At 41.0% G+C, this 17,005-nt stretch overlaps 1 long non-coding RNA gene across 1 annotated transcript; it reads left to right on the plus strand.

Annotated features, from left to right (window-relative positions):
- The first annotated feature begins 1,706 nt into the window (after positions 1 to 1,706).
- LOC113951612 lies at positions 1,707 to 15,877 on the plus strand. The gene is made up of 4 exons (XR_003529214.1): positions 1,707 to 2,047; positions 11,092 to 11,264; positions 14,697 to 14,774; positions 15,840 to 15,877. It is a non-coding gene; the product is annotated as an uncharacterized LOC113951612 (long non-coding RNA).
- The last annotated feature ends 1,128 nt before the right edge of the window (positions 15,878 to 17,005 follow it).

Below are 17,005 nucleotides of genomic sequence, written 5' to 3' on the forward strand. Positions count from 1 at the left end.
CTGTTCTGTTGTAATGTCCTGTTTTAAGTAATAAAAAACTTTTCTTTCATATCTAATCTACCCTCTCCTTTTGTAAATGCATTACTTCTTGTTCTGCATGCTTTTCAGTCTTTATGTTCTCCTCATATATGTTATTTCTATATTATTGAAATCTGCAGTCTGTTGGCTACTTGTGGCTCTTGAGATTTTTGGGGATGGGAGTTGAGCAAAACTAAAGAATACAAACAAACCTTTTTTTTCTTTTAACCATATACAGTTCTCTTCTCAAAGGTTTCTTTCTTAAAATAATGTGGCAAGATTCAATGACTGACTTGCTTTCTACTGGTGTAAACATACTTATTTCCCTTTTACTTTTCCTTCCTTGGAGTGCTCCGTTGCTCCCCCTTTGGATGCACACTCAGTAGGTAACATTATCCATGAGTTAAAATGAGAAACATTTTTACAGAACTTAGTGTAAGTGTTCCTGCTGGACTAGTCTCAAACATACATAATTTGAGGAATGATTGAACAGAAGTTGATAAAACATTGTATTTAAAGAAAAATCAGTATGTTTATGTTTCCTGGAACTTATGATTTGGACAATCATCAGTTCACGGGTTGTCTAGCAACAGGATTCCTCTTCCAAAAACTAGTTCAGATGTTCCATGGTTATATTCCTTACAGTTTATTTAAAAATAATCCACCCACCTCATGATAGAACATTAACCAAACTTGTGGATTGAGAATAAAAATTTGAAAATTGAAAATTCATAAGCAATTACAGTACATATTTAGAATGGAAGGATGACATACTCTGTCATGGTTCAGCTGGTGAACAAGCAAGGAAAAGGGGAGCTGACACTGATGGCAGTGTGTGGAGAAGGTATGTTATGGAGCAGCAAGAAGAATGTCTATTTTTCTCTTTTCTTTCCTCCCATGGGAGCATAAGAATGATCTTGAATAATTCACTGGCAAGTCACAGAAAATGGTGTGATTCAGAGTGTTTGCTGTGTGAGGCTTACAAAAGTTATAAATTCAATTCCCTTTCGTGTCTTCTAAGGATTTGTATGTTGCATGGGACCAGTCTGATGTGACACTTGTTGGAACTGGGTGGGTTTGTTTGTGATTTTGGGCTAAGTGGAGAATAGTTAGAAGTTCTTGTAGTTTGAGTAAATGATTGTTTACATGTAAGAAAGAAGTCTCAAAATTTTCACTTTTCAGAATGCATGATGAGATTCCTGTCTTTTTCCTTAAAATACTATGGCAAAGTGAGTTCCTGCTGTATGTTACTATGTCTTCATAAGGCTTTACCTATGCACCTTTTAATGTTACCCAAATATTCTTGAAGTTAATCGGGGATTAACACTATTTTTGCTTTGTTTCTTCAACTGCAAGTGACTACTACAACCTAAAGATTATAACCTGTTAGAACCCCAAGGCTCTTACAACTTCAGATGGCTGGGCTGGCCTGCACTGTGCAGACTGCAATGGCTGGGGATGTGCAGTGTGTGTATAGTGAGAAGATGCTCCGTGGACTGCGTGGCTCGTAGCGTTACACGGTCACACGAAAGCAGGTTCCTCTCGGCCCTGAATCCGTGATCCCGTTTGCAGTTCTCTAATTGCCACCAGCAGAAGACAGGAGTAATGTCAGGGTTTTTTTATGGCTCGTTGCTCGTTGCCTAGCAGCACTGATCAACAAAAGTACAACCTTTTCTTTTCCTGTAACCTCGGTGAACCCAGGCTTGGACAGAGATCACCAGCAGGGAACAAGGGGTTCTGAAGTCGTGTGAAACTGTTGCTCGGTGTCTGTTAGCAGCGTCTGAGGGAAACCCTCTCTTCTTGACCTCTTCGTTACCTTTGCCCTTTGGTCTTCCTTTTCTCTCTCATCAAATCTTAGAATAAAGCAGGCACCATCCTAGGAAGATGTGGAGGATGAGAAGTTTAGAGACAAGTCAACCGTGCTAAGGTGTATCCTGCTGTTTTTCGGGGAAAAAGAGCTGAGCCGATTCCCAGACTGTGGTGTCAGACCCTCCTCTCGTGGAAGGAGAAGCAGACTTCAGCCATCACAGTAAGGTTTATTCTTATTTAGAGAAGCTTTCCAAGTATTTTAGGGTAGGCAAAATAATCCATAGAGGAAAAGGAAATTAGGGTGCTAAGAATTTCCTGGTTTACATCTTTCAGAAGGGATTTCACAAGCTGAACTAGGAGGGTTATTGAATGTGTTTGAAAATGATTAGGGATCTGCACTGAATGTGTGTTTTTTTTCTGATCAAATCTGGCAGAGCCTGTAAAATAAGTGCTTGTTTCACCTTAACTCCAAACTGTACATTGTTAATCTAACTGGACTAAGAGGAATGACTTTTCACACCCCTGCTTGCTGAACAGAGCAAACTGTGTTCACCAAAGCAGGATTTCTTTATTTTGAACTGTGAATATGGTTTGTCTGTCTTCACTGAACAGCAGCTGCTAATATTTGATATCTGCAGGACTCAAAACAAGTAACTGAAGCCATGTTTACATTCTTCTGATGTACAGAAGTAGGGAACGTAGGACAAGAACTACAGATCAAAAACAGTTTCAGTAAAAGTAAAAAAAACCCTTTTTGTTGTTTTTAAGTGCTGTGATGTAGCACTTGTAACCTGACTGGTTCTTTCTGCATGCAGTGGAAATAGAACCTGAGCAGATTTGAAAATTAATGTTTCAAACTGTAAGTAAATCAAATACTGTTATCCTTTGGTTTTCCTTTTCACTGTCTATTAGAATGTGGCATTCTCTTATAAGTGAAAAAGTCTTTACTGTGGGACTCTTTGGTGCTGTCATTTCCACATCTGCAACAACTGGGCAGACCATGTCCACTGTACAGCACTAGGACAACTTAAAAGCCACTGAATGCTTAATTTCTGTACCGAGATTATTTTGGTATTTGGATTATTATTCAAGTTATTTTGAATTATCATGTGTTGAAAGTTCTGGTTTCATGTCTTGCAAAATGCATGTGGCTTTCAGTTTAGCTGGAGACGCTGCTCCACACACCCATTTCCACCACACGCAATTCCTTGCTGTGCACTTTCTTATATTAGAAATGCTACTGACCCTTCACGCCCCGAGGTCAGGAAAGGTCAGCATTTGAGCACGTGCCTTAGACATGATTGAATAAGGGTCCTGGAACACAGGCTGTGGCTGAGTTTTGTCCCATTAGACGAGTCAGTTTTCCATTTTTGGGGTGGTAAATTTCATACGCAATGAAACAGGAAATTTCAGAGGGAAACTGGGGTAATTAAAATAATCCTGTTCAACCCATTGCCAATTCTTTCATCTTAGAAAACATCGCTGTGGAGACATGCACAGATCCTGTGAATTAGTCTGGTCTGGATAGCTATCATCTAATGTTTTTGAACATTTGAATCTGAAGTGCAAAGACATTTCTGTGGGACAGTTTGAATGCTTTTGGTTTCATAATTTTTCTTTTTTCTCTCTTGGTTCCTCTTAGAGATTAAGGCTGGACTAAGGGGATCCTCAGGCTAGTGTGGCATTTCCTCATATAGACTGCATGACAAAATCACCCCAGAAGAAGAGATTTTTATGAGAAAGGCTTGTATAAATTATGAAGAAAAAGAATTTTGCATTGAAAAACTGAAACAGATATTTAAATATTGCGCAAGCTGGATAGAATTAAGGATAGTCTTGTTTTTCAGTTTCCAAATCTAAAAGCCATAACATTTTCTCTCCTCCTGTGCCTAAATCTAGAGTGTTAATAATAAACTGCTTTGTTTGTGCTCCAAGACATTGCCAAAGAGAGAAACAAATTGCTACCGGTGCCACAGATAAATCCTGTTATTCTGAAAATTATTCCTCAGCCAGTTTCTGGGTAACTTAATTTTCTAGATGGCTCTTGATGAAGCAGTGGTGGAATCAATTGCTCAGAGATTTTTTTTTTCTATGACTACAGCGGTGTGAGGGCAGTGAGTGTGACCGGGAACCCGACTGGGAGGAGCCGCATTCCCGTGCATGGATCTCAGCCGCAGTCCATAGGGCTCAGTCCATAGGTCCCCTCAGCAGTACCTATAGAGAGCCCTTAGATGGTGCTGTATAGCAGCGCTCGGCCCTTCGGCGCGGTACCTCCGCTGCCTCCGGGATGCCCGTGCCCCGCCTCAGGGCACTGGTAAAAAGACCTCGTTGGCCTTTCATCCCGCACTGATCTCGGGCCATGGATGGAATTTCAACTTTTATTGATGAAGGACGTGAGTTAAAAAAAAAAAAAAAAAAAAAATCTCCAAGATGTTGCAGGAATAAGTTTTAGCAGCAAAAGCAGCCATCAGGACTTGTGTGTTCACATCAAGGTGTTCTGCTCAGTCAGAGCTTTCTGCCCAGGAGAGGGAATGCCCCCCTTTGTTTCCTAACATTTATCCTCAACCACTAAGTAATGCGTTTTCCTGTCCTTTGTTTTCTGTATATCCATGTATCCATAGTCCAGGTCTAAAATTTTGCCATAGTTCAGTCTGAAGAACCTGAAAAAGCTGTCTCTGAGCACTGCTAATTAAGATCAGTAAAGGAAATCTGTCAGTAGAGACATTAAAATCAAACATGGATTTCAATAACTGCAATAATTTAATTCTTATAAAACTTGAATCATGCCATACTTGGACACCCATGTCAAATATATTACTATCTGTCTGTAAAACAAAGTGCTTTTTAAATAATAGTTAAGTAATTTTTGAGGGCATTTGAGGATCATTGTGATGGAAGAATAGTGTTGACCCTGGGAACTTCCTCCCATAAATATGGGTTCGGTGTTGTGGCTTTCAGGTTAAGTCTTCCATGCTGTGAAACTCAATTTATTTCTGAAGAATTAGGGATGCAGATTTAGGAATTTGAGTTGTGCTGTCAATTACAAAGGACTGGAGGAATGGAATTTCCTCCAGCAGGATGGGTTTCAAGCCACAAAGTAAATTTTATTTGGAAGCCGTTGGTGAAATTATGAAAGAAGGTTATTAGACAACTCTCAAATACTCTTGGTATTTAGACTTTTCTTTTGTAGTGAGGCAGGAGAGAACTGAGATGTTGAAAACAAATTGATCTCTGCCCCTCGGAAAAGAGTTATGTGATTGTTTTTTTCTAAGTTGGGAATATAGCCTTCCTATAGTTGTACTGTGTGCTTGTGCACGTTCCTGTAATTTGTAAATGTTTCCCACCTGTTACTGCAATTTGAGGGGTTCAAGCCTGGGAATATGAAAGCAAATGAAATATGCATATGAAATAATTCATGTTTTCAGAATGACTTCATTTATTCATGACTTTTATTTACTTAGAGAGAGAGCTGGTGTTGTTACAGTCTCTGCTCTATTTTTTTAATCTCTGTAACTTCCTATAACCCAGCTTTTATTTTTTTGACATTTGAAATGTCCCAGACTGCATCAACTGAGTATCCACTGTGCGTTCCACTTGTCCTGGTAATTCTCATCCTATGGTCTCTGTATGCTGTTATTTTAGGTGTATCCTTTGCCATTATGTGGATTGTTAACATTACCCTGAATTCTGCTGCCGTGGAGGTGTCAACAAGTACTGAGATTTTCTTTGTTGTGTGTTGAGAAACTCTGTAGCTGAAATCACTGTGACAAGTTAAATGTTACTTGGTGGTGACTTGTAGCCTAAAGCTGGTGGCTGTAAGTTCTCACCTGTGAAAGAGGAATCTTGTAGCTCTGCACAATATGTTCTTCCAGCTGCAGCTGAATTTCTATTGTGTTAAAATCCTTAAGCAGCTGTAGCAATGTGTCACACTGATCTGGCATTTTGCATCCTCAGAGCTCTGCTCAAATATTTGAACTGAGTAAGGCAGTCCACTGAGCTCAGAGGTAGGTGAGGTGTCACAACAACTGTACAGAAAAAGGAACAGCACCTGGGAGGTTAAAGCAACTTTTCCTCATCATGCAGCAAGTCAATGGTGGGGCTGGAATTACAGCCCAGGAGGTTCCGGGCTCATGCTACACCATGCTGTGGAGAAAGGTCATTTCCCAAAATAGTACAGAAGGTTTGTTATTGATAATAGGGTAACAAAGGGCTCTAGATGTATTAATAGGTCACTATGTGCTGCCCTTAATAATACATAATTTAGCGACCTTGCGAAACGGGCTACATCATATTTTTCTGCAGCAATATCACTTTCACAGTAAGTTTTGTCTACTACACTCCGGATAGGTATTTTTGTTTTGGCTCTTCTAACACAGCTTTATTTAAAGTAAATAGGGACATTTACAAAGTAGGCATAAATAGCCTCCTGATTAGCAGCCACATTAAGCTGCATGTTCAGCTCCCCTTTCAGGTCAGCACAGCTCCTCTGCTGTGATCAATGCCTGTTCCTGGGCCCACAGGCAGCAGCCGGGGCACTCTCCTCTGCTGCTTGGAAGCCACTGAGCAGAGCTCTGCCTGCCCGAGGAGAATACAGAGGTGATGGAGGATTTTGGTGGCAACACTGTCCCTGTGTTGTGTGAGACACAGGCAGTGCTGTCATACCTGGGCACTGCAGGAGCTGAGGTGCAAGTGTGGGAGCCCACAGAGCTGCCAGATTTGGTGATGGTCTTAGGCCTTCCAGGGAGAAAGGCAAACCCAATCCCCACCCAGTGGGACAGGGTAGAGGATGATGAATACTTGTGAAGGGATTTTCATTGAGATATGGTCCCAGCCATTCCTCAAATGACCTTGAGGATAGGATATGTGGTAGTTATTGTTGGATCTTGTAAATTTTTATCTTAATCTGCTTTTTTATAAAATGCTGTTGATCCCCTTTGAACTTTATTACTTCAGCAGTGTACTTACTGAAGGTTTCTGTTTCTTCTCAAAATGAATTATTTGAACTGCTAGGTTATTCAGCAAATTCAAAAGTAGTAAGTATGAAACAAATTTATTTTTTTACCGAGCACCTGGATCTGCATCTACAATTGAGAGAGGAACAAAATGGTATTTTGTCTTAGCCAAATCTGAAGAATTGCAATGAATAATGGTGAAAAGAACAACATTCACAAAGCAAATAGGTATCAAATCAATGTACTCAGCCCCCTTTTGGTTTGAGTTTGGGTGGAGTAAGTGTTTCCAAACAGGTAAATACAAGGGGAAGAAAAGGTGGAAAACAAAATATGTAAGGAAAGTAAAGAAGCAGAGCATGTGTAAGATACAGAAATGGCAAGGGTGCTGTTCTCTCCTCTTTGTTTCTGTGGATATACGTATTTGAATTAAGGAAACAATGGGAGCTTTATGTGCTGCATTTGCTTTTTAATGCATGTTGGTTGAAGTAATCGGATCTGTTGTTGTGGGCATGGGAATGCCAGCTTGGCTCTTACGGTCACTGACTTGTGAACATGACCTTCTGGAGGTCAAACCACCGGAGAGCTTGCTCTGTTTGATTCTCAGAGGTAGAGTCATCATAATTACTGCTTTGAAAAAACAATGTAGATGTTCCCCATCTAGTTTGTTATTGGTACTGAATTGTGGGATGTTTTTTGTGGTTTTGTTGTTGTTGTTGGGTTTTGTTTGTTGTTTTTTTTTTTTTACTAATTAATCTGTTTAACTATTTTCTAGTGGACTCAGAGTTTTTGAGGTTTGTTTTTTGTTGGGGTTTTTTGTTTTGTTTTGTTTTTTTAAACCACAGTTGAGTTTTCATCAACAATGTTGACTGATCAGAGATTGAATTGTAAATGTTAGTGTTTGTTGCTTGATCAGACATCCTGTGATTGTTTTTCCCCGATGATCAAGTCAGCCAGATACAGTCAAACAGTCCCACATAGGAAGAACTGTGTACTTTCAAGGAGAGAGAGTGAGAAAAAAGTCTCTTGTGATTGATGCCAAATAATTCATGATAAATGCTGATGGCTCCATAATTTCAGCATTGAGTACTGAGTACATCTGCCTCCCTTACTAGGGGACTCTAGAGAGACCTGAGTAAAACATCCTATAAAAAAAGAGACAACTGATCCCTTTAGAGAGAGAGAGTCAGTTCATGCTCCTGGGCAGTGCAAAGCTTGAGTTCTTTTGGCAGAAAGGGAGGTTTCAAGGTCTATGTGGTTTGTGTTTTCTGGCATCAGATGGCTTTGTGGTGCCTCTTTTTATGAATCCTGTCCAAGAGTTAGGGAAATAGCTGTCAGTCCTCAACTTTCCTCATCTGTCAAAACGTATAGTATTTTAACACCAAGCGTGACATGAAACAACCCATAGATTTTGTGGTCCCTCACCCAGTCTTCTGGACTTACAGCAAAGCAATCACAGCATTGGTGATTAGATTGCCTACTGTGTAAACTTTATGTTCCTGGATAGTTTACATGGGGGTAGTTGTACTTCCTCAGAAATTCTTTATTTCTTTCTAACACCTCACCAAGACACAGCTATCATGTTGCCTCTATCAAAGATTCAGTTTGAGCTGATTTGAATGTGTGGGGTTTTTTTCCCCAGTCTTGGGGAAGAAAGACTTCTTGCACCACGCTGCTCCTCAAAATGCTGCTCACATTACCAGCTGAAATCTGCATCTGCTGTGGGGCTGTTTGGGATCTGTGGGTTGGCTTACTCTGTCTAGGTAGTGGTGATGTTTTTCTGGAGTTAGGAGAGTTCAGACCTCCTTAAAACTGGACTTCTACTTACAGCAGATTTGAGTATTTTTATGTCTTACTAGAGAGCCTTATTTTTTTCCTGCTGCTCTGTGGCTTGATCGGGGCAAGCAGCACGCTGTATATCTGCCTGCACTTGTTTGGCATTGATGTGGTGCCCTGTGTGTTGTCCTCAGATTTACAGCGAAGGTAAAACGAACAACCACTTGTTACCATCTTTGTTTTACCCTCCTCAATACGTGAAACTGCTCTGTGTTCCTTCAGAAGCATATTGGGCTACTCAGAACCAGGGAGAATGTGCTAAACAAAATGGTGAGCAGAATCCTAAATTGATTGTCTCTGGTCCAATTCCTTCGAGGTTCTGCACTTCTCATTTGTTTTTGACAAGGGCTTTTTCACTGCTTTGCGATCGGCAAGAACTACTGGGGATATAAATGTTTTGTAGCTGGAGAAGATACAGGGCTGGAAAAATTAGGAGTCCCAGCTGTTGTGTGAATAACTTTATGGGCATAACGTTTTTTCAAGAGTCTTGTTTGTGGTTAAGTAGTTCAAGGCATTGAACTTAGTCAGCAAACCTGTTTTCTGCAGCCCAAAATAGATTTAAATCCATTTGGACCCTTCCCGCTCCCCCCCACCTCCCTGGGTTTGATATCTTTTGTTTACATGGTTTGGCCTTGCTAAAACTATCCATCCCTCAAGATTTCCTTTTGCTCATACTTTAAGATTCTCATGAAGGTGTATCTCTACAGTCTTTTTGGCAGTGAATTGTACTGTTTATTGTTCCCCTTTTCCTTACGTCTGTCTGTAGATGGAAAGCTGTTAGAGCTGGTTTGAAATCCATGCTACTTTTAATTACTAAGGGCAAAGTCCCACTTTTGCAAAGCTCTTCTCTTTCATTTCCTTCCCCTCAGTATCTTTGCATCACTGTCTTCTGGGTTCTGCCTGAGAGGGCAGGCTGCAGTCCTGGCAGTGAGAGGCACCTGACAGGTGCAGTCCTCTTCACCACTGGTAGATAAGGGAAGATGCATTTTTCAGCTGCAGTCAGAAAATGATCCACACTATAATCCTGAGTGCTTCTCTTCAAAAGAAGGTGAACTTCTATCGTGCATCTGACTCGCTGATGCTACAGTATGCAGTCTTTATTTATAGATGTGTGTAAATAAAAATAAATCTTCCTCTGCAGACTGCCAAATTGTATTTCCCAAAAGCTGAAGAAGCTGCAGTCCATTAAATCTGGAGGTGATGACTGAGCCCAAGTCTCTAGAAAAGAGCACCTTTTGTTCAGAAAGATTTTTTTTTAATTTGGCTGCTGACATGGGTTGTCTGCTGTTTTCTTCCTGCAAGAAAGAAAAAAAATATTGTTTTTATTTTTAATGTGTTAAAAAAAGTCACAATAACGTGGTATTTAGTGTGCTTGCATTAATTCATGTTTTGAGTTAAAGAAATAGTTGAGGGCATATATGATACAGTGGCAGCACAGACAAAACAAGATGTGCAGGCAGGGGATGAGGATGGATAATTACTTACAGAACATGTTCATCTTCTGACATTATTTCTTCATATATATACTTCTGACATCTGCAAGAAGGAGGGTAGATCACTGGAAGCAGGCGCCCTGAGCAGTTGGTGTGGCTGTCTGCTGTTCACCTTTCCAGGATGTGGGTTTGAATTACAGTGCACTCTTTGATCATTATCAGGAGAAAAGAACCATATTTTGAACTGGAAGTACCTTGAGGTTAACTTCCATGCCTTATAAATTAAGAAAAAACACTTCCTTTACTTCAGGGCCAGCCTGTGAGACATGGAGGATGCAATACCTGTTTCCTAGTTAAGCTGCATTATTCTATTTTCTGATGCTGCTCATGTCCAAAACAACCTGCAGGCTCTGTCAGGGCACAGCCATATTGAGCTTGCTGGTGAGAAAGGGTTGGTTTCAGACCCTCCTGCAGGTCTTTGATTAGAGTCTCAAACTCCTGCCTCCTCATTCCTAGGGAGTTTTATTGCCAATCTCAGGTCCTCCCTTTAATTAGCCAAAGACTGGATGGGCTCCAGCACACACTTGATTGTCCATTAGTAAGAGAAACTGCTAATTACCAAGAAAGCCTCAAGATGTATTGGTGTGGGCAGATGATGGTGTGTGGACAGGCTGCTGCCTTATCTTGGGCTGTCTCTGCCCAGCGTCCCAGACTTCCTGCTGGAGTTGAAAAGGGTGAGACTTTCTTCCTCTGCTTAGCAATAGTCTCTGGCCTGTGTCTGTGGGTAGGAGGTTTCCCACCTTCCCGGGAGATCTTTCAAGGACCTTTGAAAGAGGTGACAGGGAATCTTTCCTTGAGGGTAGCTTTCTTCATTGGTTGTCCTGTTTATTGCCAGGAGGGAAGAGTAAACAAGGCTACCATCAGAATGCAAGTTGAATGCTTCCTCAGAATGGTATAAGATTTCAGATTTCACTTGACTAACAATATTAATTGTGCTATTGGGTGTTGCAGGTGCTTTTCTATTTTTTTTTTTTTTTTGTTAACAGGAAAGAAGTCTTCAGAAAGTCCCCTTCAGAAAGCCTGCGATGAGAAGATGTGAGGGGCTTGGCAGTCTTACTGGGGAAGCAAGATAACTGATCTGAGTTTGTTAGGACATTGCAACTTGTTACAAGTGAGAAACTGGGCACACCCACAGAAAGAATAGAGCAGAGGAGACAAGGTATGTGCACTTCTGCTGGGGTGGAAGTTCTCTGGCTTTCAGTGTTTCAATGTCAACACACATACAGACAGGAGATCTCAGAGGAATTAGAGGTAAATAACCTTTCTTTTTGAGGTTTCTACAAAGAGCTGCAGAGCTAAGGGATTTCTTTTGAGTTTTTGGCCTGTCATGAATTGGCAGATGACTTGGGAGGAGGTAGTCCCTGGTCATTTGGCAGTGCCAAGAGCAAGCTTTGAACCGTGCAGGCCTCGGGCAGCTATGAAACATTCCCACTGGATACTTCAGAGTCCTGACCTTTCCTTGGCTGCCAGTGACAGTTTTAGGTGATCTTTATTTTCATTTGGTCATTAAAAGTTAGGTGTCCTTGTTCCTCTCTTAGACTAGCCCAAGAAGCTAAAAAAGTTAAACGGGAAACATTTTCTGAACTGTACAGCAACATACCCCACCTGTTTTGTTTTGGCTCTCTAAATGTGGATTCTTGAAGTATCTACCACCAAATGAGAGCTTGGATCTTGACAAACTATTGATTAGGTGACAAAAAACTAATGACAACACTTATGTGACTTGTGCTGCCAATTGCAAATATAAAAGTTGAGGAACTGGCTTGTTACAGTGACAGAATCAAAAATCCTGATGGAAAATGTCCAGTTTCTACAGATTGCTCAAGAAAAACTCTCTGTGTACGGGAATTTGGGAACCAAATCCAAGGGCAGTCGGTTAAAAAATGGGCAATAGTGCTTATTGTCAGGAGCCACAAATTCTGCTCCAGAGGAAATTCCTGTGTCTTTTAAAGCTTGTCTGTGACAGCAAAACATTCTGCTGGAAGAAACCTCTGAGAAATCCCAATTTATGGACTTTTATTTTTTTTTTTAAATTATTCTTTCTCCTGAAGTTTAGTCAGTAGCATTTACCCTGAGAGCAAGATACTGGTTGGAATTGAGAAATTAATGGATTCATCCAGCAGAGTCAACCCTTTTACCAGTCATGGAGGTGAACTGTGAGCAGAATGAGCTTTTTCATGTAAGTGGAGAGGGCCAGAGGAGGATGACAGTGATGTTCACAAGTATGGAGTGGCCTCTGCTTGTGGTGAGAGCAAACGGAGTGGGACCATCCGGCTCAAGGCACCCATAAAATAGCTTGGGGAAGGCTAATCAGGAGCTGTGTTTGCAGTGCAAGCACTGTGGGGTAATTTCGTGTATGACTGCAGCAAACAAAGTACTTCTTACATACTGGGTTTACGTGTAACTTGTGGAACAACAAGGTGCTGAAGATATGAGTAGTTTTAAAGAAAAGACCAGAGTTGGTGACAACAACTCAGTCCTGCCTCTGTATCATAAGTACTTATGTCTCCTGCAGTCTCGTTAGGGGTACGTCAGATGTGATTACTATGGCAGCAGCAAAGGGACCTTAATTAACCAAATAGCTCTTAGAAGAAAACATGATTGGATGCTTTTTCCCCTATTTAATTCCTTGTTACATGAGCTGAGCACAGGGGTCGGCTCACTGTCATAAAGCAGAGCTGCTGCAACCAAGTTAAAGCAGGTACTTGGAAGAGCTTTAGACGGTAGGTACACACATGTAGATGTGTACAATAAACTTTTGCAGGGCATGTGGCATTGCTTTCCTGTTAAAATTGGATGTGAATTAAAATTTAATATGCAGTTATTAACTTTAATAGACTATCCACAGGAAAGTAACAATGTGACGATGGGGAAGACCATCAGCCTGGTTGAACAGGGAGCTTTTACCGGAACTTGGGGAGGGAAAAAAAGAATTTATGACCTTTGAAAGATGGGGCAGACAACTCAGAAAAGGGTACAAGGGTGTTGTTAAGTCATGTAGAGAGAAAATTAGAAAGGTGAAAGTTCAGCTAGAACTCAATCTGGCCACTGCTGTGAAATATAATAAAAAATGTTTTTATAAATACGTTAACAACAAAAGGAGATCCAAGGAAAATCTCCATCCTTTTTGGATGAGGAGGGGAACATTGTAACCAAGAAACGACTGGACATGGCACTTATTGCTATGGTTTAGTTGACGTGGTGGTGTTTGGTCAATAGTTGGACTTGATCTTGGAGGTCTTTTCCAACCTTAATGATTCTATGAAATACATTTATCCATAAAATGTGATGCCCCAATTTTGGGAAGTGTTTAAATGCACCCTTAATTATATTTTCCTGTTTTGAGTGGCCGGAGGACTGTCTATCTTAGAGAAATCTGTCTATCTAGAGAATTCTGTCTATCTTAAGAGAAATCTGTCACTTTGAGTAAGAATAAAACTTGACTGGTAAAAATGCAATCTTAGCACAGTATCACCATATAATTGGATCTTATTTATTTTTAATTGAAATGTCAACTTAAAAGATGCAGTGCATATTTTTAAATCACATTGACATTATATTTAGATTTTTTCATTAAGTTTTAGGTACGCAGTCCCATTAAAAGTAGGTAGCTATAAGTATAAAAACATGAAGTCTTAATGCTCCCTTACTAAATATTCAGGGTGCAAATGGGCATTGCTCTGGTAACACCTATGAATAGAGCTATTCTGGTACATTTTTAAAGTGTCACTGGAATGAGTGACAGCCACCAATGTATGCATATTATTTCAGAATCATACCGATGATAGGAGCTCTCTTGCAACTGTTTCTCTTTACTTATTTAATTTTTTTTCTCAGTTTCAGGAAGAAAAGATTATGTGATTTTATTGCTAAAATAACTACTGCTTCTAACTGTGATGGAATGCAATTGTACACTGTGTACTGAAAGTCTAGATATCAGAAAAGTTTTGATCCCTGCACTCGAGGAGTACAAGACATGTATAGTTTGTCATAATTTATTTTGCTGGTTCTAACAAGAAATTCTGCATTATACTCCTCACAGGGTTCTAGAGAAGTTAGTCCTACAAGGCAGCCAAATGACTTTTTGCTTTCTTCTCAAGGAGCGCTTTCTCTCAGTCCCCAGGCAAGCTCTGTGTGCATGACACTACAGAGGGTGAGCTGTGTGATGGTGTGGAGGTACCTTTCCTGAGAAGGGGCTAGACCAGGCTCATGTGATTATTTGTGGTAATGTGCTTAAGGAGGCAGTGAGAGCAAACCAGGGAAAACATGCTCCTATTCCTTCCTGCAGTCCTGCAATTTATGGCTCCACAGTCCTACTCAACTATGTGTGAGCACATTAGTTACAGCTTTGACCCTCCCAACTGGCTTCCCGTTAAATCTGTTAAAAAACAAATTCTTCGGTCTGGCGTGTGAATGAACATTCCAGTCTTAAATAACAGGGAAAGAATCAAGAAAGAATCTGATGGTTTTTTGACCAGCCAGAAAGTGAGGCCTATTTTTGGTTTTGGTCACTTTAGGCTGTGCTGCAAACATTGGCAGGAAGGTCTAGGGGCTCAGTGAGAGAGCATTTTTCTCTTCTTTATTTAAACAGGCACCTTCCCAGAAGAGTAACAATCCAAAGTTTACACTTCCAGTGAAATGCTGCCTGAGAAGTGCTGGATATAAAAAGGTATGTGATAGAAAGTAGAGGTCTGAAAAGTAAAGTAGAGCAGAACTAAGTGCAAACAGCAGAGGATAGTACAGGAACTTGAAGTCTTTTTTCATTAGCTGGGGGTTTTGTGTTTGTTTTTTTTTTTTTTCTTTCAGAGTTGTGCCATATGTTGCATTTTAATCATGGTTAAGGGAAGGGAAATGAAACAACTAAAAAAACAAAACAAAACAAAGCCAAGCCACCTCCTAGCATGGAAAGCCCTCTCCCATTTTAAAGGAGGGAAATAGGCTGCAGGGCCTTCCACAGGCCGCAAAAAAGGTGCCAGACTATCACTTTGTGCTCTTCTGCTGTGAAATTGTTGGGGGTTTTGTGGGGTTGTTTTGTTTTTCTTTTAAACTTAATGAAACATTTCCAGTTGGTCTGTCCCCCCCACCCCTGCTACTGCTCAACTCCAACTCTAAGTTACCTTTTCCTTTTTTTTCTTCTTTTCTATTTTAAAATGGTCAGTCATACATGTAAATCTGCCAGGTTGGTCAAAGACAGCTGTTGTGCACATGTGGAAGCCCAGCAGCTGCATTTCTGATGTACTGCCTGGTATCTGACAACTGGATGGCTTCCTAGGCTACATAGTGTTACATTCCCAAGGGCTGTGCAAGGAGCCCAACAGCCAAGTAGAACTCTGGTGTAACCTGTTAACTCAGCCTGGGTCTGCCAAGGCATGTGTGCCGTCTGAGTCCATCCTGACTGGCCTGATGCCAGCAATGCCCTATTCCAGCTGGTGCACTCATCCAGGGAAACAGACAGCAGGCTGCTCCTTGCATCCCTTCACCAGCATTTTAGGGCAAAGATTTTTAAAAGCACTTAGTGGATTTGTGTTTGGTCAAGACAAGTCGCCTTGAAGACTCTTCACGGGGCACGGGACACTAAACCCAACGCCCATCCCTTTTCTGGGGGCTCCTGCTGGATGCTCAGGCCTTGGCTGCCACGTGTTCAAGGTTAGCTGTCACTTCAGGGATTTTTTTAAGTGCCTCTCTGGGAGTTACTAAAACTTTGGTGCAAAAGACGATGCCTTTTCCCTTGCAGGCGACTCGAGTGCCTCTGTGATGACACACCAATTGCTGCAGCTCCACAGACACCGCAGAGGCTGGCAGACCTCCGGGTAGGAGTGATTGCACTGGTGTTTTATTAGCTCTCAGAAAATATATAGCAGGGAAGAGGCCAAGCAGGCTCCTGCACCGTCTGCCTGAGCTCTGACCCTTCGGGCAAGAGGCAAGATTGCTTTTACAGCCAGCACTTAACCTTGCCGCTGAGACTTGTCAACAAGGAGGCCAATTAGCAGCAGATATGATGGTGGGTGATATAATGGAGATGTCTGTCTGTTAGGAGCGTAACTGATGTGCTTTTAACACAATGTGTATCTTAAAACATGGCTCTGCATAAATGATGCCATCCCCTCTACTGTAGAAAATCCCTCTACAGTGAAGTGTTACAGAAAATTGTAGGTTCATTACTTTGTTGTTTTTTTTTCCTCTCAAAGTCCCTCTTAAGCCATGATGGCTATGGCATGTGTACAATTGTAAGAAATAATTCTGCTTGAAAAACATGTCAATTTTAAGTTAATTACTTTTTGAAAACATGTATGACATATTAAAAATGTATGTAGATTCAGAATGAAAACAGAGCACTTCTTCTTTTCCTGAAAGGATCAGTGCCACCTGAGATGTTTTCTGTAATCACATTTGTATATTGGTATATGTATCAGAAAAGACAGACTAGGGAAAGTCGAGTTAATTGATTAAAATTGTGCAGGTCTACAAGCATATTACAGCCACCTGCTGCAAAGGACAGTAGCTCTTTATGGTATATCAGCATGTGACACTAGTACCCCTATTTGGGTGCATGTAGGGATTTTCTGTCAGATTATGAAGCTGGAGAGGCTGAGTGTAGGTGGATGGTTTATGTTTTGGCTGAGATTGGGCCTGAGCTTTTAAGCAAAAGTTTATCATAAGACTCTAGGGCTGGAGCTACAACAAGGCTTGCACTTAACTGCTTGCTGACTACTTAGGCAGTCAGGATAATTCAGTCAGATAATTCACCCCCTTTGCAGCTTATTTTAAGTAATTCTGCTGTCTGGTTTTGGTGATTTAGAACTTAATTAAACATTTAAGCCACTTCTTCATAGAATCATAGAATGGTTTGGGTTGGAAGGGACCTTAAAGATCCAGTTCCAACCCCACTGCCATGGGCAG

The sequence above is a fragment of the Corapipo altera genome, unplaced genomic scaffold (genome assembly GCF_003945725.1).
Source record: "Corapipo altera isolate COAL_440 unplaced genomic scaffold, ASM394572v1 69, whole genome shotgun sequence".
In the NCBI taxonomy this organism is placed as follows: Eukaryota; Metazoa; Chordata; class Aves; order Passeriformes; family Pipridae; genus Corapipo; species Corapipo altera.